This window comes from Nilaparvata lugens, chromosome 3 (assembly GCF_014356525.2).
Source record: "Nilaparvata lugens isolate BPH chromosome 3, ASM1435652v1, whole genome shotgun sequence".
Classification (NCBI taxonomy): Eukaryota; Metazoa; Arthropoda; class Insecta; order Hemiptera; family Delphacidae; genus Nilaparvata; species Nilaparvata lugens.
This window is the reverse complement of record NC_052506.1, coordinates 68639206-68666767: the sequence shown is the minus strand read 5'-3', so window position 1 is coordinate 68666767 and position 27562 is coordinate 68639206. Positions and strand designations below refer to the sequence as shown.

The 27562-nt window shown below is 33.9% G+C and overlaps 1 protein-coding gene across 1 annotated transcript in view; it reads left to right on the top strand.

The window, feature by feature from the left end:
• The first annotated feature begins 337 nt into the window (after positions 1-337).
• The window catches only part of LOC111043716 (proton-coupled amino acid transporter-like protein pathetic), a 50673-nt gene continuing 23448 nt past the window's right edge, over positions 338-27562 (top strand). Inside the window, exon 1 of the mRNA XM_022328747.2 lies at positions 338-567. The gene's annotated coding sequence lies outside the window, so the exon portion shown is untranslated. The remainder of the gene's footprint in view (positions 568-27562) is intronic.

Below are 27562 nucleotides of genomic sequence, written 5' to 3'. Positions count from 1 at the left end.
GAATATAGTCAGTTTGGAGTGAATCACACTACAGTGGAGGGTTTTATGGGAAATAGCCTAGATGATCGATGGTGCCTACAGCATCAGTCAACCAGAGTGAAGGGAAGACGGTAGTATTTGTTTATTACCAGTATTATGGAAAACGCTGAACGCCCGCCTCCTGCACGCTTCGATTACACACTCCTCAATGGCCTCGTCGCGTCTTCAGCCTCCTTTCACTATTGTTGTCTCGTTGTCACTCGCGAACTCGCGAAGCGCCGCGGGCGGGCGGCCGTCAGTCAGGTGGTTGACGGACGGGGAGAGGGGGGGGATTGCACTCGCTACCTGATAGCAGTTAGCAAAGCAAAGCGACGTTAGTTACCTCGCGGCCGTCAACACAACAATCTAGTTACTAGTTCAACTACAGTCGCGTTGTTTGTAACTGAAGTCGCGCGCAATTATCAGTGTTCGGTGTGAATGAAACGATAGTTCTCCGGCTGCTCCAGTCTACCTTCACCAACAGCCTCATTAACAATAGATGATTACTGACTGCATTGCGCCCGAATCGAATAACTGTCTCTTTCTGAGGTGAGACTTCTCAATAGTTATTACCTGGAAACAATTGTTGAACAAAATTTTAGAATAAGACTTTTATGATAATGAATGGTAGTGGACTATAAACTCATGAAAATATGAATATGAAACAAGTAATAATTTCTATCCTCACTTTACAATTCATCCCAAATTGAGTATTTTTGAAATTGACTATCACCTTTGAGAATCACCAAGAGAGCACAAAAAATTCCTTACAAAAGTCACAAAAACCTCAAATTTTCATAATAATGATTGCTGGAAAAATCTAAACCAATGTGAAAATACAGTTACTATGAATTAAACTTTTTTCAACATAATTATAATTCAAATGCGAAATTCAAGGGAAAAGAACGACCAACTGTACCTTCCTGAAATGAGATTTTCAACTCGATGAAGCTGCTACCTAGAAATTTATTTGGAAATACAAAACCTCCTGCTTAGTTAGAGATGAGTAATTTGATTTCCACTTCAGATTTATAAATCATGTACGTATGACCATAGAGAAACAATATCTTGAATAGATATCCCATGGTATAGGGCGTTTATGTCACAACTTTTACTGTTATCTCAAGCCGATAGTCCACGTATTCCTTTCCCAAAAAGGTATGTGACGATGGTAGTCTCTCATATTGTGCCGTTCATACACTCTCACCCCAACAAAACAGTAAAAATCTACAATAATAGATAGTAATCGACTTGAGTTGAACAGTAAAAGTTGCGACATAAACGCCTTATACCATGGGATCAAGCTATTGTTTCTCTATGGTATGACTCTCAAGAATCACCAGAATAATTCATGTACTTCAATCAGTAACTATTTCTCATCAGTGAATCTTTGAATCTGATAGAATGGATGGATACCTATATAGAATTGTTATTTTGGATAATCAAAAACTGTGCATTCGGAAATTATGTATAAATTTCTTATGAAAAAATTCAATTTCCACCCCAATTGATATTACACTTATGTGCTGTAATACGTCTACCTTGGTGAGGTGGACTGTGAGATGTGAGGTGGAGGAAGCATTGGAAGCTCTTCCAATCATGGTTACTCATGTACTAGAGAGGCCTTCAAAGGAATTTCAAGAATAATTAATGACTTTCATCAAATAGCTTTGATTAAATATTGGAGATTTATGAAAATATCATTTCTTGACAAAGACAGGATCCTATAATGTTCTCATTAATTATGACTCTTTAGCCCTTCCATAATCATTCATTATCAGTTTACACATAATATTCATAGTATGACACATCAAAGTCCATCAAACACATGGTTTTATTGTTCCTCTCTAATTGCTAATTTCGTGGGTTAAGTGGAAGAAGGGGCTCTTATTGCCTCAATTTCGCTCACATCACTTGTTATATTGTAAATAAAAGGCGTTTATCCATATATCTATCTAATTTTGAATGTACTTCATACATGTACCAGTGACACAGGAATAGATATACTACCATGACTTCAAAAATAATTAAAATACTTTTATCTCTCTCTCGTGTCATTAACTGTTTACAATTCTATAAATGACATATTTACCACATTGTAGTTGTCGTTTACAATTTTTGTTGTGATAATGTATAAAGAAGATTCCATAGATTTGGAATATTCAAGGCTGATAACAAACAAAAGGTAATTTCCTATGTACAGTATAATAATGAGTTTGATTTGGAAATTCCAAATAACTATGATGAATATGATATTCAATTATATGGGAGGAAGTTACCCTAGAAGTAGACTGCTGTGTGGGACGCAGAGTAGACGATAAGCCACGCCCACAATAGATAAGAGATCTTCACGGATCACTTAATGCCTGTTAACAATTATTTAAGTATAAGTATAGTAGCATACTGATTGAAACGTTAACCTGTAGACGATGAAAGATTACGGTATTGAAAAGATGGCTAAAATAAGACATAAAGAGTGAAACTTTAGAATGAAATAATTTAAAATAAGAATAATTTAGTTCTATTCTCTCTGGTCACAATAATAAATTCATGTTCACCTTACAGTTGTGTTGTGTGTGATGTTGTGGTAATTTTCCATAATGAAAACACAAATTGAAAATACAAATAAGAGTGGTTGACAATTTCAATTTCTGTTTTCAATTCATGTTCACGTGCTCACGTGTATCAGTGCTGAGATTCAAATATTTCTTTGAAAATTTCGATCACGACCTAACAAAGCAGATTTCAGTTTATTGATACGTCCTACATGAGACGATTTTTCTACAATCTCCGTTTCACAGTTCTTTTTCATGGTTTCATTGTTCCATGTACAATTAATATTAATCAGAATTAATTCCTTAACATGTACTACGTTGTCTCATAACTTTAAAAAAATATTTAAATATCACTTTATGAATGACTTTTTGAGTTTGAATAAATATATTTTTGAGTAAATTATTCAATGACAATACAAAATTTGTTTTATAGTTTTGATTGGTTGCATAAAAAAAATCGTTTCAACAAACGAGAAGCTTCTCGAATCTTGCAATAACTAAATGGAAATGGTTCTAAGAAATGAATTAGTTGAATAACAGTTCCACATTATTTAATCATTCATTAGAATGATAAACAAATCTTATCAGCAGCAGACTAATAATCTAGTGCTGTACGAGTTGCGTGAGACAGTTGAATCTAGGCAGACTTCAGATGTGTGTTCCATAAAGGTTGAATTGAGTTAGAGAGGTTAGGAAAGTGACGGATACGAAAGTTTTTTTGTTTTAAATTAATTGACAAATCACTAGACTGTGCAGTGAGTCAGAAGCTGACGTGCTAAATTTCTGTAGTAAATCTAGTAGCCTGATGCACGCGTGACTTAGGTACTACTGAGAATAATCACCTGCCAACAAATAAACTCATATGAGAAAATTTATGCATGAGAGGAGATTATTGAACTCAAAATGAGAAGGAATGAGGTTTTTGAAGAGAAGTATTGGCGGAATTGATTATTTTGAGACTGAGACTATTAAAGTATCGTTCAATAGCTGTTGTAATTTCGATTTTAGATTTGAAGTGCTCAGTTTTCCTGTGTTATACAGTCTATCAAGTTTTGGAGGATTAGAAATTTACTACTGGGTTCAAAGAAGTTGATAATTCTCTACGGTTGAATTTATCTAGTGATTGCAAATGTAGCTTTCATTAAAACATAGTGGATTCTCTCAAGTGGTGTTAAATATGAATTTGGTATGTGATGAGAGGAGAATCATATTTTTTATTGGACTCGCAAATAGATTTGGACTCAATCCTAATTTAGACAATATAAGAATAGAGTCTACTTCCACAATAGTCCTGAATTATGATTCCCACAATACAGTATAATTATACTGTATAAGAATTATTTTTTACAGGACAGAAAGATTATATTAATAATTATATTCAAATAAAAATATACTCTATCAAATAATTATTATAGTCCATTCTGTATGTGATTCTGTATAGTCATTCTGTATGAATTTTCTAGTTATTTCCGCTCATGCAATTGAAACATCAATCTTCAGTTCAATTAGTTGATACATTCGGTTACATTTCGATACATTTACAACTTACTACTTACTCAGACATTTCCGATACGACTGTCAGACGAAAACTCGAACCAAGTTTTTGTTGCTTCGACGTAGGTCTGCAGGTGGAAAACTGCTGGGAACACCATTACGATTGTGTGCTTTCAGGTCACGTGTGTTCCATGACTGCTCGTCTGACAGTCGTTTCAGACATGTGAAACGTTACTTTGGAAGCCAGCCTACCTAACCATTCTATTTTCAAAACTAGCTTGTATTTTCTTCCATTGCTCAACTGTGGACTATGATAATTATTTGATAGAGTATATTTTTCGCCGTGAACTTATGTCAACTCAAGTAGGGTATTTATTATCTTGCGTCTTGCCTACCACAATGAGAAAACCTATTACGTTCTCCACGTAATTCAGACCACAATAATGAAATTGAAAAAGTGCAAGAGTATGAGTAAACAGATAAGAGCTCAGTTGCTATGAGTGCTGGATTAAAACGATAGGCTCATGTTTTTCCACTTGACATTTCAAGAATTCTACAGTCTAGGGCACTAAAAATATTTTCGCAAACAATCGACACAAGAAGACATTCTATAGAGAGCCTCTTGAACTTATTTGTTACAAAACCACTAATTATCTCAAACTGAAAAAGATTATCGGGTTCCTTTCAACTCTTATTATGACGTATGCATTCGATTGTTCGACATCATCAGATCCATGCTGTAACACCAAATACAGCACCTTGCTTATGCACACCTCTGCTCTCAACAAAGAAAATAACATCAATATAGTTGATTAATTTTCCTTCGAAAAAATTCGTATGCACTATTATGATAAGTTCAATACGATTCATTTATTAATTTTCATATCTGTTGACAACATTTAGCTTTATTTTCTCAGGAATATTCTAATTAAGAATCCTTTAGAGTTATGCACGTCAATACTAAGTACTCCTTCGTTTACTCTTCATTTGATTGATTTAGGGCCTGTTTCCGAGCTCGGGATTTAGCTAAGTTCTGGACTTATTATCTAATTCTGGATAGTTGGAGTCAGAAGATTGGCTTTCCGAAACGGGGCGTAGTCGTAGTCCACGTTCAAATTGAATTTCGAAAAACTAAAAAATTGAACACAAAATAAAATGAAGAGAAAATAGTGTAAAGTTTCAGCTTTTTTGGTAACTTTGAAAGGAGAAAGATAACGGAATCTTTTCCGTAATTTACTATTTGTATTTGTGTTTGAATTATAATAAATCGAATACATTGTGTTTAAGTTGTTAGAGTTATTGAAAATTAAGGCACATTTATAATAGATTATTCCCGCAACTAGTAAGTATTTAGTATGTAAGAATAATTGTGAGTAATGCAAAATTGTGACGATATCTACGAACATTGGTATGAGCCAAAATTTTGAGAATGATAAAAATCTAATCTTGATCTTAAACTAAAAAAGAGAAGAGACTGATATATTATTGAATATCGTAGAATAATAGAAATAGACACACATTACTCTTGATGCACTGGAAATGCAGGGAGATGCAAGGGATTTGTTACCTATATAAAACGCTATTAATTTGAGTGATGGAGCGAATTCTGAATTTAGAATGAATATTCACTGATTTGAATCATTAACTTCTGCTAATTGATACAGCAGACAAGCTCGATTGTTAAATAGATTAAACACTGTTATCAGAGATGTTCTAGAATTATTTATGTCGTTAATAGGATTGAAACATTGTCGGTGCATCAAATTTAGCGGTTCAATGTTTTCAACCTTGTGCCGGAATAAGTTTGACCTTTCCGTATCTACCTGATGATGGTTTGGCATGCGTGACAGGACGAGCAATGTTTGATAATCGCAAGTGGGCTGACATTGTTGTGAACGCCACTTCGAATTCTACTAATTTCAAGCTACATTAGCGTCCAGTGATCGTGTCATGTGAGTCATGATAACAATGATGTGAGGAAGTTTGATTTAATATTGACATGGAAGAGGAAAGAAGAACTTTCATTTTGGTAAGACGTGAAACGTGAAATATTCGGCTAGTCCGACTCACTATCTAGAGCTAGATATAATATTTCAAAACTAGATCAGTATCTCTGAATTGTAACACTAAAGATAACAGAACAGTGAACAGTTTCTCCATAACATAACACTGTGGTCAATGACTCCTCCAAATAAATACAGTCTGCCTCCTTCTTTTGTGGTTGTGTAATTTCCTTCTTAAAAATAACCTGAACCCAGGACAGCAAACTCACAATGATTGAATATTTGATAATAACTAACGTGTTTATTTATAGATATAGACGCAACAGGCCTATCGTGAATCGCTGCACTAGAAGTGAAAGTCGCTTCTATTCAGCAAATTCACCTCGAATAGTAATAGAAAAATAATGATCAAAGAGATCATTTGGTGAAGGAGTGAAGAAAAGGAATAGGCTCAACTCATTTATTACATTAGGACTCTATGTCCAATTTCTTTCTAGAAAATGAAGCTAGAATGATTGAAAACAGTCAATAAATTCAAGTGACTAATCTTTTTTGGTTTCTTCTCTTCATGAAAATAATCTTAATCGAATTATCTTCAATATTTTAGAAAAATAATTCAAGATAGAAATGAGAGTCAAAACTTCAGAAGATCTCTATGTAGCCATTACTCTCTAATGTAGCCATTATTATTACTATATGAAAACCTGTTGCACGATCTTAGATTTACAACTAGGGAGATAAAGAGTAGTAAGAAGATTCCTCTATAAAATTGTATTCACAACAGTAATTTTGTGATTCACAATGCAATCACAGACAAATTACTATTGCTTGCCAAATAGTCAGATGAGAGAGTAAGTTATTGTCTGTATTTGGAATCATTGTGAAAGGAATAATGATGATCTATCCTTTGGCCATTTTGATTAATGTAATTGAGTTTGAGAAATCAAAAGCTAGGATGATAGAAGTGCGGTATGATTATGAGTTTATGTTTGGTAGTAAGTATTGTATTTAAACAGTTGTTGATCATCCTATTATCACAATCCTTAGTTTGTACAAACAAAATTAAATTGGAATATTCTCCTGATTCATGAGATGAAATTTCATCCCACAAATGGAATGAAAACTTACACCTCAAATTTCAATCTCTGTCAGTATGGTTATATAGAAATAAATTACAATTTTAAAAAAATATTCACTTATTTCATGTCTCACTTCTTGAGATTCAATTAGTATAGATCAATTTAATTGATTTGAGGATAGCCTTGTCTCACACAATCTTCACATGAAAGCAAAATGATATTATTACTGTAAATAATGAGGAAAAACATTGTAAAGAAATTAACGATCTATCCCAGAAACGACTATTCTGTGAGAATCTTCCGGCAATTTGGAAAAGTGAAGTAGGTAGCGTATTGGATTTGTGTCGTATTATGAGGCTTCTTGTGAAAAGACATATTCGTCCAACACAACCGCTAATTATCACAATAATAACCCATTATCTTCGACTTGCGAATTCCAAGGTGAAATGCAAATAACTGCGTCATAAACAGCACACATTCAGGCTCGAACACACTCGTAAATAAATTGTAAATGACAGTGATTGAGTTTTCTACTGTGATTCTTGCGAATTGCCTCATCAAAGAAACAAAGAGCCATCGTATAGTTTTCCGCACGTCTTACAGAAAACTCTCATATCGATTGAAAAACTTCTATATTTGAATTTCCTTACTTATATTGAGAAAATAAAATTATAAAAACTGGTAGAAAATGGAAGCCTCCATACTTTAAAGTTGATAATGCTGTTTATACATTTTATTGCTGAGGAGACTACAATAATTCTTTCATTGGAGACAATCAATTCCATAGAAAATACAATCCATCTTCAGCTTAAACTCAAATAATTGGAATAGGGTTGAATTAATTTGAAAAAATAATTTCAAAACAGTAAATTGAAATCGAAATTGTAAGATTATAACTTAAATATGACTGATTGTAATTGTGTGACATAGTGACGAGAGTTGTGCAAGAAAGCTTAGACATTTTAGAGGATTCAAGATCGCTTTTTCAATGTGTTATTTAATCCTCAGTAGATTTGAAATCTTTTGGGCCCTTTCTCACAGTTGTTTGAAACATGTCCATTGAAATTGAAGCCTTGTTATTAGAGTACTCGAAAGGAATCGAGAAACATTGAAAGGGCGGTCCATTCTTCTTCTAAAAGAGGTTTCAGCACGTTTTTTGTTGCTGAAGAGTTACCTACAATAGTATTTGAATTCACTCGAACTCCTTTCTTTGAAGAATTCAAACGGAAAACTTCCCATCTTTAAAATGATCAATATTGATACATATGACCTGATTACAATTTCGATTCGTTTATAAACAGTTCCATCTTTATTATTAGTAAGATATTCCAAGAATTATCAGTGAGAAGCTCTGACTTTGATACTTTGTATACCAAGTGGATCGTGAACTCTAACAATGCTCTGATGTGAGGCATGCTCATCAATGACTGCGAGATAGGCAACATCAATAAATGGCGAAAAAGACTCTCTTGTATAAATTATTTTATCCTCTCTGAAAATGATAATGGGCCAATGTCATGATTTTTATGGTATCAAGTTTACAAAATCAGAATGTAGGTAGTTGTAAATGATACGTTTATCAAAACAATTTACTTCCTTCTGGAATGTTCGGTTGAAGGTTGTGCAGCAGCTACCACTGATAACGAGCTGCAGTGCTCTCTTTTCGGGAATCTAGTTTTTTAAGTTGTGTAGACATGTGTAGCCAATTACAATCCGAAGGTCAGTGACATTAACAGTAATGATTATGTCAAAACACTTGTCCTGCTGATCCGCTCTCAATGGAAATGCCCTATTTCAGCTTCTCGATTAATGATAACTTACTCTAATATTCAGCAATTTGAATATTGAAAATTGCTCGACAGTAGCTGATTTCCGTTTCCTTTCCAAGTCGTAAATGAGACATTTCCCTTTTGCATCTGCCATTGGCCTCCAATAGATAAAGTCAAGCGGTCGATTTGTTATTGCATGATGTAATAATATGCAAAGGACCGTGATCACACCGAGCACTCATGCACGTGAAGGTCGTAAGCGCTAGTCAACTTTTTATAAACAATGTTCAATAAACCGTTAACTGCTGTATCTTATCACTAGTTCTTCAGGTGTAATGCTATACCTTGTAAAACTATCTATAGCCATCACTAGAATAGACAAGGGTTATAGGGCTGTCACCTAGAACTTGATGAATGAGATGCAGACATTCTGATTGAAGGGCACTCAATAACTCTTAGCATGCTATTTAAGATGAGCCGATTAGAAAATTCATGGGTCATAAACACGTACTATTCAACTTATACAGCGGTTGACGTGCCAGTTGGAGAATATTAAAATTTTAATAGATTTCTAACGTGACCTTCTTGTAGGAGGCCATTTTTAGAAAAAAAGTGGAATATGAGTGATTTGTAAAGTTTGATTTCAGGCTACATTAATTGAATTACGTACTCATACTTAAGTACTTATTATGTAATACAAGCAGTTAACCCGCGCTTCGCAAGGGTCTAATTTTAACTTGACAAACTGAAATCTTGAAGAATTTAAAATAGGTCTATAATCATCCTCGTTAAATTAAGATTCAATAAGCAAAATTCCAAGTTATGAAAAATTAATCAGTCCAGATGATCAGACGTGAATCTGGAAAGAGTCAAAGGAAGAAAGAGAGAACCCACACAGCACACTGATGTTTATAAAACGTTTAATAAACGTTATCTCTTAAACATTTGAAACGTTTAGACAACGTTGTATGTTGTTGGCCATAACGTTTTCTAAACGTTTATTCAACCTTTAGTTTGGTACTGACCTTTACGTTTAATAAACATTTATTTAAACGTTGTATTCAACATTTCGATAAACGTTATATCAACGTTTTGATAAACATTATAGTCAACTTTCAATAAACGTTATATCAACGTTTTGATAAACATTATATCAACGTTTTGATAAACATTATATCAACGTTTTGATAAACATTATATCAACGTTTTGATACATTATATCAACGTTTTGATAAACATTATATCAACGTTTTGATAAACATTACAGTCAACATTTCAATAAACGTTTTGATGAACATTATAATCAACCATTAGTTAAGCATTCGATTCTTTCCCAGGTAGCACAGAAACGTTGAAATAAAGTTAGAAACACGTAATACCTTAACGTTGAAAACACGAAAAAATGTCCGTCGTTTCCACATTATTTTCAACGTTGAATAATAGTTGAAAAAACATCGTGGTAACCATTATTTTCAACTATCAACAGACGTTGAATTAGCCATACTTTTTAACCGGTACCTTATTAATTACATGATAATATTTCTAAAATCATTTGGAAAGAGATGAAAATACGAAATCATATTTCCATTTATTTACATATGATTTCATGTAACAGAAATATTACCGTGCAATGCGGTACATTGGTAAGGTGAAATAAAAACACACAATAAAAACCATATTACTTCAATTTTGATCCACAAAAGTTATTATGATGAAAGTTGTTTAAAAAACTGAGATGGTTACAACCAAATTACCATGGTAATTTAATATACTCTGCCATTGTATAGCTAAAATCTCAAAAATATTTTATGTCTGTAAGAAACAGAACTTAAAACTATTATATATTATATTGAATAATGAAATACGAAATAAATATTTTTTCATTACCATGTTACAGTAAAACACTTTTATAAACTGCTTATCACACTACATCCAACCACTTTTTAATTTTAAAAACTGAATATACAAAAGTTATGTATACATTCAAACAAAAATGTTGACTGTAATTGGAATACCAATAAAAATTGCGATACAGTATTGACATTTCAAAAAATCTGGAGTGGCGCACTCACACAACTTTCCTTGCCGTTATGAAAAATGATTACCAGACGGTAGTGTTCACGCGCATCTCAAGTCTACTATTCAAAGATCTGAGCCAGCTGGTGACAGGACAATAACGCTGGAGACACATGATGTCTGCTATCTCTTCATAGTGAATGATAAATATAGAATCAACAGTTGCCAACAGTTTGCAAGTGAATAATCAATTTTTTTCGAATTTCGAGCTTATTTTCAATGTTATGAGAAAATGTTACTGAACATTAATTGTAGATTTTTATGCTCAATCTTCTCCACTTGAAAATTTTTGTTTAAATAATTGTATCTGAAGCCTGATAATTGAGAATCTGAAATCAAACTTTGCATAGATGAGGCGGAACTCCTGAAATTTTCACAGATATGGGACTTGTGGCTGTTGATAGAGCTTAACAATGTCTATTTTAGGTATGAGTTTAATCGGAATCGTTAGAGACGTTCACGAGAAAATCGCGAAAACCCCTGTTTTTGACAACATTTTTGCCATTTTAGTCGTCATTTTGAATTAAATTTGATAGAAATAGTTTGTGTCGGATCCTTATATTGTAAAGACCTTAAGTTCCAAATTTCAAGTCATTCCGTTAATTGGGAGATGAGATATCGTGTACACAGACACTCATACACACATACCAATACCCAAAACCACTTTTTTGGACTCAGGGAACCTTGAAACGTATAGAGAAATTCATAAATTGGGGTACCTTAATTTTTTTTGCAAAGCAATACTTCCCTTACCTATGGTAATAGGGCAAGGAAAGTAAAAATTGGTTTTGTTTTAGTAGAAGCACTAGCTGTATAGAACATGAACTAAATGTAACAGAGATTTAGTATAGAATAAAGAGACTATAATCACAATTTGGCCATTTGTTTGAGAAGGCTAAATTATGGTAAAAGTTTGGTGGATTTGAAAAAGCTAGCCAGCAATCAAAATGCTGAGAGAACAAATGGCCACAGTGTTATTATACAGTCTCTCTGTAGTGTGAAATAAAGAAAGTGAATATTAAATGCATGAAAAGTTTGTATATTGTAAAATTATTACAAAAAAGATTATGGATGTTTGAGATTCTCTAAAAATTTACTTATTGGCACTTGGCCTAGTTACATGTGATTGGGTGCTGGATCATTCTCCGTTTTTCTCGACCTCCATCATGGTCTTTGGAGAATCAAAACCAATTTTGGATTATTATATGGATTTCTTCATTTGGGGCACTGGAAGTAGACTTGATGTTCCACACTGCACCTGAAAACAAAAATTTATAACCCACTGTGAAAAACAATAATATTTAAATTGAAAACTGCCATGTAATTTATATATATTTTTCCAGAAGAAAAATTTAGTGGGATTGAAGTTAGTAGAGATGTGATTAAGATGAGTTTGAGATGGGATATTATATATGAATATATATACAGTTTGAGTCATATGTATTGGGAACCCTTCAATAACTTGGAGACTATTGTGGATATTACTGTAACTTTCAGGATACTCTATACTCATTTAGTATCATTTAGTAGTACTCATTTAGTAGTTATACTCTATACACTATTCATTTTGTCTGAAAGTATCATAGAGCATTTTTATTGATGTCATCTTTCTTGTTTTAAAGAGGTCTTTAAAATGATGTATCACACAATGGGTGTTTACATTTAAAATATTTGAGATACAATCCCTAAGTCATCCCCTTGCGAGGGGTTGGGATTCAGTTATAAATATGTCAAAAGGTAGAATAACATTGTAAATCCTGAAATTTACAAAAAAGGGTGTTCACTGGGAACCGCATGGTTTTAAAAAGCCACAAATTTTCAAATTTTGAACAAAAACTTTATTTTTTCACACAATGTGTTCTACAAACATGAAACTTGTAATTTTCTCAAAGTTTGTAGAACACATTGTGTAAAAAATAAAGTTTTTGATCAAAATTTAAAATTTGTGGCTTTTTTAAAACCATGCGGTTCCAGATGGCTTTCATAGGCAGAGAAATCCTTTCGGATGTTCTGCCTTGCCGTAGTGGTATTACCCATTGTCATTTCCTATCAACACTCAAGTTTATAGGTTATAATATTAGGTTCTTCATGTTTTTAATATATTAAATAAGATGATATATTATGAAAGATAGTAATATAATACGACTTATTTTTTCAACTTTTTAAATAAATAATAGAGACTATACCACAAGGTAACGTTTTCAGCATAGGTTAATTTTATGCTTGCCTAACACAATCACAGAAAACTATAAAGGGTAACAATCTAAATTTTATGTATCATATACATGAATACATAATATAACAAATAATTTGTAAATGTTTAACTTACCTTTCAATCACATCACATCCACGAACACGATTCCACTCACAGCTTTAAAAAATGCGAGGTTAGGTTACCGTTGGTCGTTGGAGTTGAGCAGTTTCATTGCGCATGCTTGAATACAATTTTGCGCGATATTTGAATATTGGAGAATTCATAGATTCCGTGTTTTTAGGATAATTGACATAATATTAAGCATAATTGAGTGAAGCCACATGAGTGGCTTGTGATTGACACTTGAAATATTGTTGGAATCAATATAATAAAAGTGGTTATCATATTTCGAATTGAAAACTTGAAAATGATTTCAAAGTCTTGGTGTGTTATTTTATAAATGGCATTCTTTCAAGCATAAACTGGAATCCAATATGAAAAAATGATATAACTTATACAATTTTGGTTAGAATTATTTGAGATTCTAGGACAATGTTGATAATATAAACAGAAATGTTTTTTGATTTTTTTCAAAATTTTTTATTAATAATTACAAATTATTTAAACTTTTAAACGTCAGTAGCCCATCAACGGCACGTTTGACGGGATTTTTGCATACCAAAAAAGTGCTGGAAATTCACTTCTACAGCCGAATTAGTCATAAAAGACTGCTTTTTCGAACATTTTTGGGAAACTTGAAAATCAGTCAAATTTATTTCTAAGTCCCTATCTGTATTAAAATTAGCGCAAAAGGTCTATTATATAATCAACAGTGCGTTGTAGACGATTTTCACAAGAGACAAAAAGTGTTTGAAATTCAATTCTGCATCCGAATTATTGATCAGAAATACAATTTTTTGACTTTTTTGGGAAACTTAAACATTTGGAAAATTTATTCCAAGTCCTTCTGGATTTAGCGCAAAAGGTCAATTATATCGTAAACAGTGCGTTGTAGACGATTTTCGAAAAAGACAAAAAGTGTTTGAATTGCAATTCTGAACCCGAATTGATCAACAAAAAGCCTGAAGTGAACTTTTTTGGAAAACTTACAAAAAATTCAGTCTTAATTGGTGCAAAACATTATTTTTATCTCGATAACGGTGTGTTGGAGACGATTTTTGAAGAAGATAGAAAGGGGTTGAAATTCAATTCCACTTGAGAATTGTTGGTTAGAAAGCCTAAATTGAGACATTTTTAGGGATTAAGTTACAAAGGTGAGGGGGGGAGGAGACACCTTCTGAAAAAAATGTTTGATTTTCACTTAGTGTGTTGACTGGGTAGGTACTGTAAAAATTCCATACTGTACCAACCTTTCCAATGTTTCTTTTAGTAAACATTTCTAACGTTTATCAAACGTTGTTTTCATAACGTTTATCAGCATTATACATTCTAGACGTTTATTAAACGTTTATAGAGTAAACGTTTATTTTAGTAAACTTTTCTAACGTTTATTAAACGTTGTTTTCATAACGTTTATCGGATTTATACATTTTAAACATTTATTAAACGTTTTTTAAACTTTTTGTGCTGTGTGGGAAAGGTATATTTTTGACAGTTCCTATACTCTGATAAGCGTCTCTAGGAAGCTATTGAAAACAAACAAACAATCAATTGATGATTCGTGAATTTCCTATCCCGTACATGTATAAACTAATAACTTATTCTTTCCTCTATTATTATTATTATTATTATAGAAGATGATCATTTCAGATATATTTCGTGGGAAAATTGATGACAAAGAGGAGAAGTGAAACGGTATAGAGAGGTTGAAGGTGGAAGAGGATGAGGATGATGATGATGATGATGATGATGATGATGATGATAATGACAATGATGAGGATGAGGAGATGGTGGAGGTAGTGGGGGAGGAGAATGAGGAGGATAAGGAGGAGGAGAAGGAGGAGCAAAAATTAGATCAGAATACTTCTACTCTGAAAAGTAGTTTTAATCATTATTATCATTACTGTATTTTTTGTTTCATGTCATTACAGAGCTTCTAAATATTCCAGTTCAAATATGATTTCGAACCGTTATTTTCGTGATCCTCACTATTTATATCCTATAATTGTACCTTTGGAAGCAGTGGAATAAAACAAAATATGCCCGATAATCCGGCAAAGATGCAGAGTGATGCAAGGTCGAAAATGATATCCTCATTTTTATTGACAGTTGGAAAGAATTATGCAACAAGAGCTGACCTCGAGTTCGGTACACTTCCACTCAGTTCCACTGAAGCTCGACATAACAGTGGAATTTACAGGCTTAAATCGATCATGTCTGTTATTGCTGCTCACAAAATACGGTGATCCTGCATACAGTTATTGGGTGTTCATTTCCATTCGTCAATAAGCAATTACCAACCCGGTAGTAGATATTATCTGGAATTGACTCTGTAGAAAAATACCAATATCGATGAAGGTCAGGTTCAGAATGATTAGGTGACTGCAAAGCCGATAAGACTAATGAATTTTAAATGATTGCAATGGGGAAATGCAGAGGAATTCAATTTATAAAATACATCACAAACTCTATGCTATATGGCTAATCTTATGTGATAATAATGCTTTATCATCTTGTTTGTAAGCAAGATTCTATTATAGGTGAAAGAATGAGCTAGTTACAAATAAATGCTTGAAGCTATGTTCTTCAGATGATGATTTAATAAATAGCTCTCAATTTTAATTTTAATAGAATTTTATTACAATTTCATTATTGCAATCTTCAACAGTATTGTACTGTCATAATTGGGGCATAATACAGTGGAAAGGGATCAAGTAAAACATAAAATGTGGAAAACTCATCATGATTTTTTAAAATATTACAATCAATATCTCTTCTTCATTTGTGTTCAACTAGTACGTTGATTCATTTTTAAAAATATCTCCCTTCTTTGGAAGGAATGTTGTTGAGTAAGAAGATAATCACAATAATCACATAATTGCATTTGAACATCATTGAACATGTTTTGCAACTGAAATCAGAGGAAGGATGATTGCTTTTTATTATCTCGCAGTTCTCCAACGTGGGAATAAATGGTGCTTCATTGTGTACTTGGAAAAACCAAATTATCATTTAACAGACTAGATAACAGGCACTTGTATCTGCAATAATTCACAATGAATTCGAATGCAAATTTGAAAATCTTCACTGTCATTTTGCAAGTGAATACTTTGCGAATTACTATGCATGCATCGCTTTTTGCACAAAACAGATTCGCAAACTAACCAACAAGAGTAAGAAAACACAACATTTTCTGAAAGGAATTTAGAACGTGTCATCATTGTTTGAAATGTTTTAGAAAGAGGGTAGACCAGATTGGACCCTATAAGCTTTTCAACTTTCAACATAATGACCTGTCATGCTGCTTTTTGTAACATACGGTACTGTAGACTACATTTAATTTTGTCCTGCAATTATATGTCAAGCTGAAGACACAAAGAATCTTCAGCTTTTACCACTTGGAAAGATTGGGAGGATTGCATCGTGAATAACAATGTAATGTTCCAATTCGGATCCATTTACATTAACACTTTAACTGAAACACCATTCTGTGAGACCAGAGGCGAAATTATTTCTTCTATAGTGGCAAAACTGTGAATCAAAAATTGCTGCCCGCTCTAATACCTTCTCCCCCACTATTCCTCAACATTCTCCAACAATACTCGTCAGTCCCCAACTCACGGTTATCAAGTAAACATCAATCTATTGAAAACGTACCGTCTCAGCTACCGGATCTTTCGGATAACGTTTATTTTTTACCGGTCTAGAATCCCGGATGTTTCGACTAACAGATATTTTGAGCATTCAATTTTTTCTAATGTTTTTCTCTTCATCATTTCGGTATTTTATTGACATGTTTTATTTGAAAAACATATTTTTGTAATTTAGAAAACGTTGGTTTAGGAAAATAGATGACAATAGATGAGTTATCAACCATACAAGCCCCAGCCTTTGGAACTTGTATCAATAGGATGCTTCACAATGAAGTGTCACAAAATAAACATTCACTTGATGAAATAGATGATTCCGACCACTATAGTTATTTATGAACTTTTCCTGCTAATAAAATAACTAGAGGCTGAGAACGTTTGCTCAAACAAGTTTCTTGATAACAATGAAAAACATTATTATTTTCAACGATTACCTTTCAGTTTTGCTATAAAGCCTATATTAATGAATTATTTCTCCATGATTACTGTTCTGAGTAGTAACTGATAGTATATCTTACACGGATTTTTGTATTGTGTGTTTTCTTACATCCAACATTTATTACATATCAATGTTTCCAATTTTTTTTCTTAATTTGCAACTGAAATCTTTATTATACTTTACTATAATTGAAATTCACCAATGAAGAATATTCAAATTCATATTTAGTAGAAAATATATCAAATATATAACACTTTAAGCAAGACCCGGTCTGTGAGACCGGATGTTTCGGTTTAGGTCAGTTCTGACCATGTTTCAGTTAGAGTGTTAATTGATCTTACGCAAATAGGATACTATATTTTCATCATCATATATTATGAAATTATATACGTTAACATTTACGTACAATATCATTCCCTTATTGTTCACAGTTGGAATAATAATAGCAGATTGTTCCTAAAATGTTATCATTGACTTCTTAATATTACATTGACAATTCTATTTTATATAGTATAAACTGTTGCTACACGATTTCAATGAACTCTTTTTCTTTAAAAATCTCATCAGAACTCTTATAAGATTATGCTGGTCAGGATAGCTGAGACGACTAAGGCGTTGCACGCTTGCACCCTTCACTCCGATAGCGCTACCTGGTCGTGTGTTCTATTCCCGCTGTAGGCATGGACATTTGATAATCTCATAAAATCACACACGAATCTCCCATTACCCACGCACAAGCAAAAAGCTGATGAGTGCAACATTCACAATAAAAAAAACAATATTATAACCTAATTATTATGTTATAGTTAATCAAAATATTTCATAACACTTGAAAATGGCATGAATGTTGAAACATGTTGAGATAAAATAATCTAAAAAAGGGGTACTGAGATTTTTATTTCTATTTATATTACAAGTAGCCCTAAACAGAAAAGAGAGTTATAGTTAATATACAGTACTAGCCGTCAGGCTCGCTTCGCTCGCCATATCCGTCTAGCCAGGGGGCTCTGCCCCCTGGACCCCCGACTGGATTGTCCAAGAATGAGATTAGCAGGCTCGCTTCGCTCGCCTGCATTTTTATCATGTTAGGACAATCCAGTCGGGGGTCCAGACTAAACGTCTGGCTAAACGGATATGGCGAGCGAAGCGAGCCTGACGGCTAGTAATATAATATTCCCAGGATTGAAGTAGCAGTGCCCAATCAATTTTTCCTCGATAAATGCATTTAAATCTTCAACTTGGTGCCAACCTAACAAAGTCAACTCAACTTAATGCCAACCTGACAAAATTATTAATTTAGTTGCCAATTAACAACTGTTTCGAAGAGGTACTCTATCTAGATTATAGTTCTATAGTAACATATGATATGGAAATTTCAATTATAATTAAGAGATTGGGAGAAGAAGAATATACATGCTAAAAGACGAACTTTAAACCCTTAAAAACAACCCTTAGAGTTAAAATATTGCCAAAAGATTCCTTAGTGCGCCTCTAAAGGGTCAACTGAACATACCTACCAAATTTGAACGTTTTTGGTCCGGTAGATTTTTAGTTATGCGAGTGAGTGAGTGAGTGAGTGAGTGAGTCAGTCAGTCAGTGAGTGAGTGCCATTTCGCTTTTATATATATAGATAGCAGGTAGGCCCACACAATTGAGTTTTTTGATCATGGGTGACTCTTCTAATCTCAACAAGCTATATATGTCCCAAGTCATATTGGCTCAAAAATCAGACTTTGGAAAGTGTTGACTGGAATGGTCTGAGGTTTTCCATGCTAAGGACAGTATTGAATCAGTAATCTACGCCAATACCTCTTGCACAAACGCAAGATTGTACATCTCTGGACTACTTCCTGCGTCCAAGCAATTCATCAAAAAACTCTATACCTGTATAGGTCTTAATTGGATTTCGATTCAGTTGTTTCACATGATTAGGAGAGTTTTACACAATAAAATCAAATATTAGCGTCAAGCACAATAGAAAGCTAAATTTTTGAGAAGAAAATGTTTTGCGAGCTGAAGCCAATTTATTCGGTGAGCTGAAAGTTGAAGAATACGTTCTGAGTTAATCTGATAATTTGACTTTGTTGTGTTGAGAAAAAACAATAATATTATTATCAAAATTATTTGTGTCCTCAAGCAGAAAGAGGATAATAACATCTTCTCCAATTGTGTTATATTATTTGTGACCTGTTATTTCAGTTTGTGATGAGTGATGAGCATAATATATAATATGTCTTTATGAGATGAATGCATCCATCTCATCTTGAATTAGGAAATACACTACTAACTAATACACTAGCGCGCAGTAACCTCTGGCTATCGTAGGCTGGCGAAAATTTTGCATAATTATAACTAGATTATCAGAAGGTCAAGTCCACCATCCACCAATATAATTATAGGCTATGTTCGATCCCTAAGTTATGTCTACATAACCGGATAATCTTGATAGCTAATAATAACTCCGCAAATTTACGGGTAAATCTGAGCCTCTGTCAGACGACTTTCATTATCATTATTCTTGTGACTAACTTGTTCAGCAAGAGATGCACGATAAAATTGGCAAGAATAAACAATTAAACTTAATTATATTCATAAATAAAAATACACATCATTGTTACTATAGAACTCTAATCAGATAGGTACCTCTCGAACAGTTGGTAAACTGGCCACTAAATTAATAAGTTTGTCAGGTCTGGCATTAATATAGCCCAGTCAATAAAGGTCCAAAAAGGCGATTTCCGTCACAAAATTAGGAGAAAGCTGGATTTCTCACCATCGATAGAACCATCCCAGAGGGTCATTTTCCCAAAAGTCCCAAAGAATCCCGCTGGAGCTTTCCCCCCCAGCCCCCCCAAAGTTCCGAAATGCAGGTTATCACGGGAAATCAATTATCTCGGTACCTATTTATCGGAAAACCTTTAATTATATGTTATTCGATTTGTAATATTATGGGCTACAATATTGGTCCTATTAATTTTTTCGATAAAATTGATAGATTTTTGAAAAAAACTATATATATGTCTAAATTTCGGATTTTTCAAAGTCCACTATTCAGTTTTTTCCGTTTAACTTTTTAGTAAGCCATTTTTTATAAAAAATACCCGAAATAAAAAGTTTAGCCACTTTCATTGCGAATCCATTGATGTATATACTTATGCATTTACGATCCGAGCTGACGCAGTGGAAGGGGAAAGAGATGACGCGTTACGCCGCGGTCAAGCACATACTGAAACTTTATGTTTCAACTCTCGTTTGTTGTCTAACTGATGTAACAGTCTGAATTCCGTCTACAATCCCAAATATATAATAATATCATCAGCATAGTGAATCAACGTAAAATAATACGTTGTATAGTACAGATTACTGTTTGTTGACAATAGCGATTTCTTGGAAAACAGGAGCGTTTGATGTTTGCTAATCTCACGGTTCTCAAGCAGAGGCGCCGAAAAATTCTCTGAATTTTAGAATATTTTTCTCACACTCCTTCCCTTTGAAAATATTTGTATCCCCTCCACTTTGCTTGTAACGAGCAAAATAATCAGTCAGTCCGTCTGTTGCTTTCGAAGAGAGAAGTTCTTCAGTTTATTCAGTACGGTTTTGTCCTGTGTTTTGAAATACAGTATAGTGCAGTGTTGTATGTACAGTGTTGAAGTAATTGAACTTTTTACTTAGGGCTATTTATAAAATTGATGTATAAAATATAAATGAATCAAATACCCTTAAAACTTTTAAAAAATATTATTCTCACATACATGTTTCGGGTCTAAGCCCATTTTCAATGTATTAGCATTCACATTGAAAATGGGCTTAGACCCGAAACATGTATGTGAGAATAATATTTTTTAAAAGTTTTAAGGGTATTTGATTCATTTATATTTTATACATCAGTGTTGAAGTAATAGAACGTGTTGGTAGTTCTCGTTATTATAGATTTATTTCAGTTATAAATCAAGTACGGTAATGATTTTTCGCTCTACTTCGATTCAGTAATTTTCAGAAAATGTCGAATGAACATTCTAGTGCATCGTGTGTTTTTTGCGATAAAGAGCTCAAAGACGATATAGTTCTAGTGAAAAAAGGACTTGAAAGGATAAGAGAAGTGAGCCTGCAACTCAATGACTGTATTAATAGTAAATTAGGAGTAAAGACCAGTGTAACTGTTCACAAGAATTGCAGACAGAAATATACTCACCCTTCGAGAATTCAAACTGTTTTGAAAGAAAAAGAGAACTGTGAAAGTGATTGTTCATCGAGTTTAGCTTTAAGAGATTTGGAAAATAAGTTCGATTTCAAAAATGATTGTTTTCTTTGTGAGGAACGTGCTGCTTCTAACACTAAAGCTCCGCATGAACGACGAGAATCTGTGCATTTGGTTTCTACTTTGGAGGCAAAAGAAAATTTCTTAAAAAGATGCGACGAAAGGAACGATGATTGGGGTAAGCGAGTTCAATGTAAACTTCTAAACGTTACCGATCTTGTGGCACCTGAAGCTAGATACCATAAGAAATGTCTCACTGATTTCTACAGAACTACTAGTAGTGATAAAAAAAGTATAGGGAGACCAAGCATTATCGGAGATTCCTTCAGCAAACTCTGTGAGTACATAGAGAGCACCGATGAATGTCAATTCACCGTGGATGAATTGCAAAGTAGAATGGATGATTTCTCTAATAGTGAGCAACGTTTTAGTGACAAATATTTCAAAAAACTTTTAAAAGATCATTTCAAAAATCGTATATATTTTTCAAAAACCGAGGGGAAAGTGAACATTGTTAGCTCTTCAAACTCCACCAAAGATATACGTGAAAATACTGAAGCTGAACGATTGAAAATTGTTCTATCAGCGGCAGAAATAATAAAAGAAGATATTCAGAAAATGCACTACGAATCAGAACAGTATCCCAGCATGGAAGAAATTAAATCTGGAGGGGAAGATTTAGTTCCAGCTAGTCTCCAAGCTTTCATGGCCCGACTTTTGGAAAAGAAAAAGCCAGCGAGTGAAAGAAATTTTCTAAGAAAATGTACAGTGTTGAACCACGTGATAATTTCATCTTTAAGGCCAAGATCATTTATATCACCAATACTCACCGCCTTTGGACTAACAATTCATCGATTATATGGATCCAAACATCTGATTGATCTTCTTTCAGCAATGGGAGTTTGTGCATCTTATAGTGAAATATCCATTTACATGAATTCGTTAATCAATGCAGGTTCACCAGAGATAAAGGAGGACGCTTTCATCCAGTACGTTTTCGACAATGCTGATGTCAATGTACGGACTTTGGATGGTTTAAATTCATTTCATGCAATGGGAGGAATACAATGTGTAACACCAAGTTCAAGTGTTGAAGCCCAAGTGAAGGTAAAGCGTTGCAAATCAGGAGGATTCAACTGTGAGGCAATCCGTGAACTCTCCTATGCCAAGAAAAAATCTAGGAGTGGACTTTCCAATACTTCTATTGAAGATGTAAAGACATTATTTCCCCCTGAAGTTTCTCAACTTGGAATTCAGAACCGCTTTATATTCCCAGCTAATATTTTATGGCTGGCTGGATCAAATATTCAACCTGGATGGAATGGCTTCATGACATCTATAATGAGAGAAGAGAAAAACTGCGAAATTTCATATATTTTAGGTCTACCATTCATAAATTTGAATCCCAGCAACCCATCCACAATTTTCAGTGCACTCTCTTTTGCATCTGAACAATGCCGAAAAAGAAATCATGCCTGTATTGTAACTTTTGATCAGCCGTTGTTTCTGAAGGCATCCGAAATTGTAGCTTCTGCTGAAAATGATAGTGACTTGTCGAGGGTTATAGTACGGCTTGGTGGTTTTCATTTATTGATGTCGTTTCTAGGTTCAATAGGGAAAATAATGGAAGGAAGTGGCTTGGAAGAGCTATGGGCCACTGTTTATGGACAATCAACAATAAATCACATGTTGAATGGACATGCTTATGCAAGGTGTGTGAGAGCATACAATTTGACTGCCGCAGCTCTACTTGATGTGATGAAGGAAAGTTTTCCAGATGTGAAAGAAGTGTTTGAATCTCTAGAAAAATATTCTATCCAACTTCTCAGAAATGAGAGAGAGAAATCAGAAGTTCTATTGGAAGCAGATGTTGTTGAAGCCTTGGAGAAGGTGCATGAATGTTTCAATCACATCAAATCCTTGAGTAGGACAACAAGGCTGTGGGTAAATCTTATGCAGTGCATTGATATAATTATGAAATTCATTTACGCTGAGCGAACAGGAGATTGGGATTTACATATGTGCACAACTATTGAGATGCTACCATATTTCCATGCAGCAGGGCACTTGCCTTATGCTAAGTCAGCTCAATTATACGTTCAAAATATGTCAAAAATTGAGTCCAAACTTTCAGTTTCAGATTTTAAAAATTTCAAACAAAATGGGTTCTTTACTGTCAGACGAAAAGAGTCATTTTGGTCAGGAACATGGACCGACATGTGTATAGAGCAGGATCTAATGCGCCCTATGAAAGCGGTTGGTGGTCTTACTCATGGTAGGGGTATAACCAATAGCACACTCTCCAAGTGGATTTTGGGTACACCATACTTCCTTAAAGTACACGAGGCTATTGAAGAGTTTCTAGGGACTTCAATTCATTATAATGAACAACATGCAGAACTGAGAGAGTCGAGAAAACAAATCGATTTGAGAGATTTAGAGAAATTTACAACTTGGTTGAAACAACATAATCCATTTGCACAACTCTCCGGCGAACTTGTGTCATTGGCTACTGGTTTTGTTTGTGACGAATCTGTAAATTGTGATCAGGCTTATGAAATAGGTCTCAGAACATTGAATAGAATCACTGGGAAAAATTTTGGAGAGCTCACATTGCATAGAAAGGACATGGTGAAAACCCAAAACCAATCCAAAAAAGTTAAATGTCGATCTAAAGAAGTTCTTGTGAACTCTCAGCAGCTCTTCAATCGCATATTGTGTGTTTGTGACAGTTCAACAAAGTTGAAAAAGTATTTAGAATACGAGCTCTCATCAATTCCCCCATCTTTATTTGATGATGTATCACTTCGAAAGGGCACAAAATCTTCGGCAATGAAGATGTTTGAGGAAGGTATAGTGGACGAAATAAGCTCAAATGATACCTACTACGTTTTGGATGGAGGATGCCTGCTGCATCATGTAATTTGGGCAAAGAATTTGACGTATGGAGAAATTTTGAGGAGCTATTACTTGTACATTAAGGAGAAGTATGGAAGTAATGTTGTGATTGTTTTTGATGGGTATCCTGATGAGCCCACCACAAAAAATGAGGAGCAAAATCGAAGATCAAAGAATTCGTCATGTGATATTCTTTTTGAGAGAAATACTAAATGTGTCACTCCAAAGGAGAACTTTCTAGCAAACAAGAACAATAAGAAACGATTTTTAAAATCTCTGCAGTTGGAACTTCAAGAAAAAGGTTTGAGAGTGGTTGAATCACTGGACGATGCAGATTTAGACATCGTGACTACAGCAATAAAAGAAATTAGAAATGATGGTAAAGTAGTGGTAGTTAGCTCTGACACGGATGTCATGATCCTTTTAATCGCATTGACACCTGCTTCAGGAAGCAATATATTCTTTCAAAAAGACAATGGGGCTGTTGTACTAACTTATTCAGTGGAAAAATTACTTCGAAAATTTGAAAATTCAAGGAAGTCTCTCCTTTTTGCTCACGCCGTGACTGGCTGCGATACCACATCCTCATTTTTTGGTATTGGAAAGTTGAAAGCAATAGATATGCTGAAATCGCAAGAGATTCGAGAGTCAGTAGAAGTTTTTCTTCAAGAAAGTTCGTCAAAGGAGGAATTGACTAAAACTGGTGAGAGATTTGTTCTAAAATTGTATAACCTGAACAAATACTTGACGTTGAATGAAGCTCGCTATTACAGATTTCTTAGTCTCACAAAAAAGAGTACATTGAAGAGTAACTTCAATCTAGCCAAGCTGCCACCAACAACAGAAGCTTGCCATCAACATCTACTGAGAGTCTACTTGCAAGTTCAAAGTTGGTTGGGAAACAGACTCTCCCCATCTGAATGGGGTTGGAAAATTGAATATGTAAAGCAGCATGGTATGAATAAAAAATCATTGAGGCCAGTGATCTCGATGAAACCATTCGCACCCGATGAAATCATACATCAATTGTCATGTGCTTGTAAACAAGAATGTGGAAAGTATTGTGGCTGCAGAAAAGTAGACATGGTTTGTACAGGAATGTGTGAGAACTGCAACGGACTTTCATGCTCGAATTCAATAATCTATGACGAAGAAGGTATTGACAACATGCAGAATAATGAAATGAATGTTTAATATGAACCCGTTTGAACAAAACCTGTAATTAAGTTCAAAGCTTAATTAGTGAATATGTGATTATGAAAACATGTGATTATGTGAATTTGTAAATATCTGATCATGTAAATATGTGAATTTGTAAATATGTGGATTTGTAAATATGTGAAAATTTACACATAAAATGGACATCACTGTAAATCAAATTGACAGCAAACAAATTACTAGTACAAACAGAGAAGATGATAGATATTCAGAGAAATCCATGTTGTAAATAATAATAAACAAAATTTAAGGGATGGTGGTGGGTCCGTGATGCTGTTTAATTCTTATCACGATGTTTTGATTATAATATTATTGGCAACAGCTGCCGGTTCAGCCAGTCCGGAACACGGCGGGTCCATAGGTGGTGGATAATGGAGTGGCTCTTGCATGACGAGTTAGGGAAATAATAATCCCCCCGAACCAAAACTGGCAAATGTATTTAATAACGCAGGATAAGTAATAGACTCTTACGTTATTCAATACATAACTATTATCGAATTCTGTAAAAACAAAAAAAGAAATAATTAGTTGATGTTTGTTATTATTTTCATTATTGATAGTCTATAATAAAGTTTGATTTTTATTATTAGCATGGTAATTGAGGTATTTGGAAGATTGAAAAATGGAAATTGGGATTCAGCGAAAGTTGGAACATAAGGTGGATTAAAAAAATTGAATCATTCCGAGCGCCGTGTATAAGAACATGAATGAAGTGATATGCTGAAACGGTAGTTGGCTGTGATGAGGGTACTTGACCGCGGCGTAACGCGTCGGCTGTTTCCCCTTCCACTGCGTCAGCTCAGATCGTAAATGCATAAGTATATACATCAATGGATTCGCAATGAAAGTGGCTAAACTTTTTATTTCAGGTATTTTTTACAAAAAATGGCTTACTAAAAAGTTAAACGGAAAAAACTGAAAAGTGGACTTTGAAAAATCCGAAATTTAGACATATATATAGTTTTTTTCAAAAATCTATCAATTTTATCGAAAAAATTAATAGGACCAATATTGTAGCCCATAATATTACTAATCGAATGACATATAAATGAAGGTTTTCCGATGAATAGGTACCGAGATAATTCATTTCCCGTGATAACCTGCATTTCTGAACTTTGGGGGGGGCTGGGGGGGAAAGCTCCAGCGGGATTCTTTGGGACTTTTGGGAAAATGACCCTCTGAGATGGTTCTATCGATAGTGAGAAATCCAGCTTTCTCCTAATTTTGTGACGGAAAAAACCTTTATTGACTGGGCTATAATTAATTATTAGGTTGTCGTTGAACAAAGGAGAGTTGAGTATCAATGCCATCTATTGATTTGATAACAATTCAATACCCATTCATTGACTTGAAGATTTGAATCACTGACGTTAATAACCAATGTCACTAGCACCTATTATTTTCAAACATTATTTTTCACCATATAGAATTTTATTAGGACTGAAACCGGTAACCTTGTAAGTCAAATTCACATTAGTTCTTTCGAAAATGCTGGAAGCTTTAGAGAGTATGATGTAGGTAACATTTTTTAAAGGAATAATGAGAAAAGTTCTACAGTAAATTAGGCTTCTCACATTCTGTTTATCTATGCTGCAATTTTTAGAATAGTGCTTCCAATCTTCAATAAGAGATCTCTCTCATAAATTGGATTTATGGAATATTATGAGGTTCTCAAAAAATATCTGAAATTTAAAAACCGTTACCTATTCCTGTTATTATTCAGAATTCGAATTCTTAATTGGATTCAGATTCACGATAAAGCGTCTAAAGGTGAGTAGTTCATGCTGGACT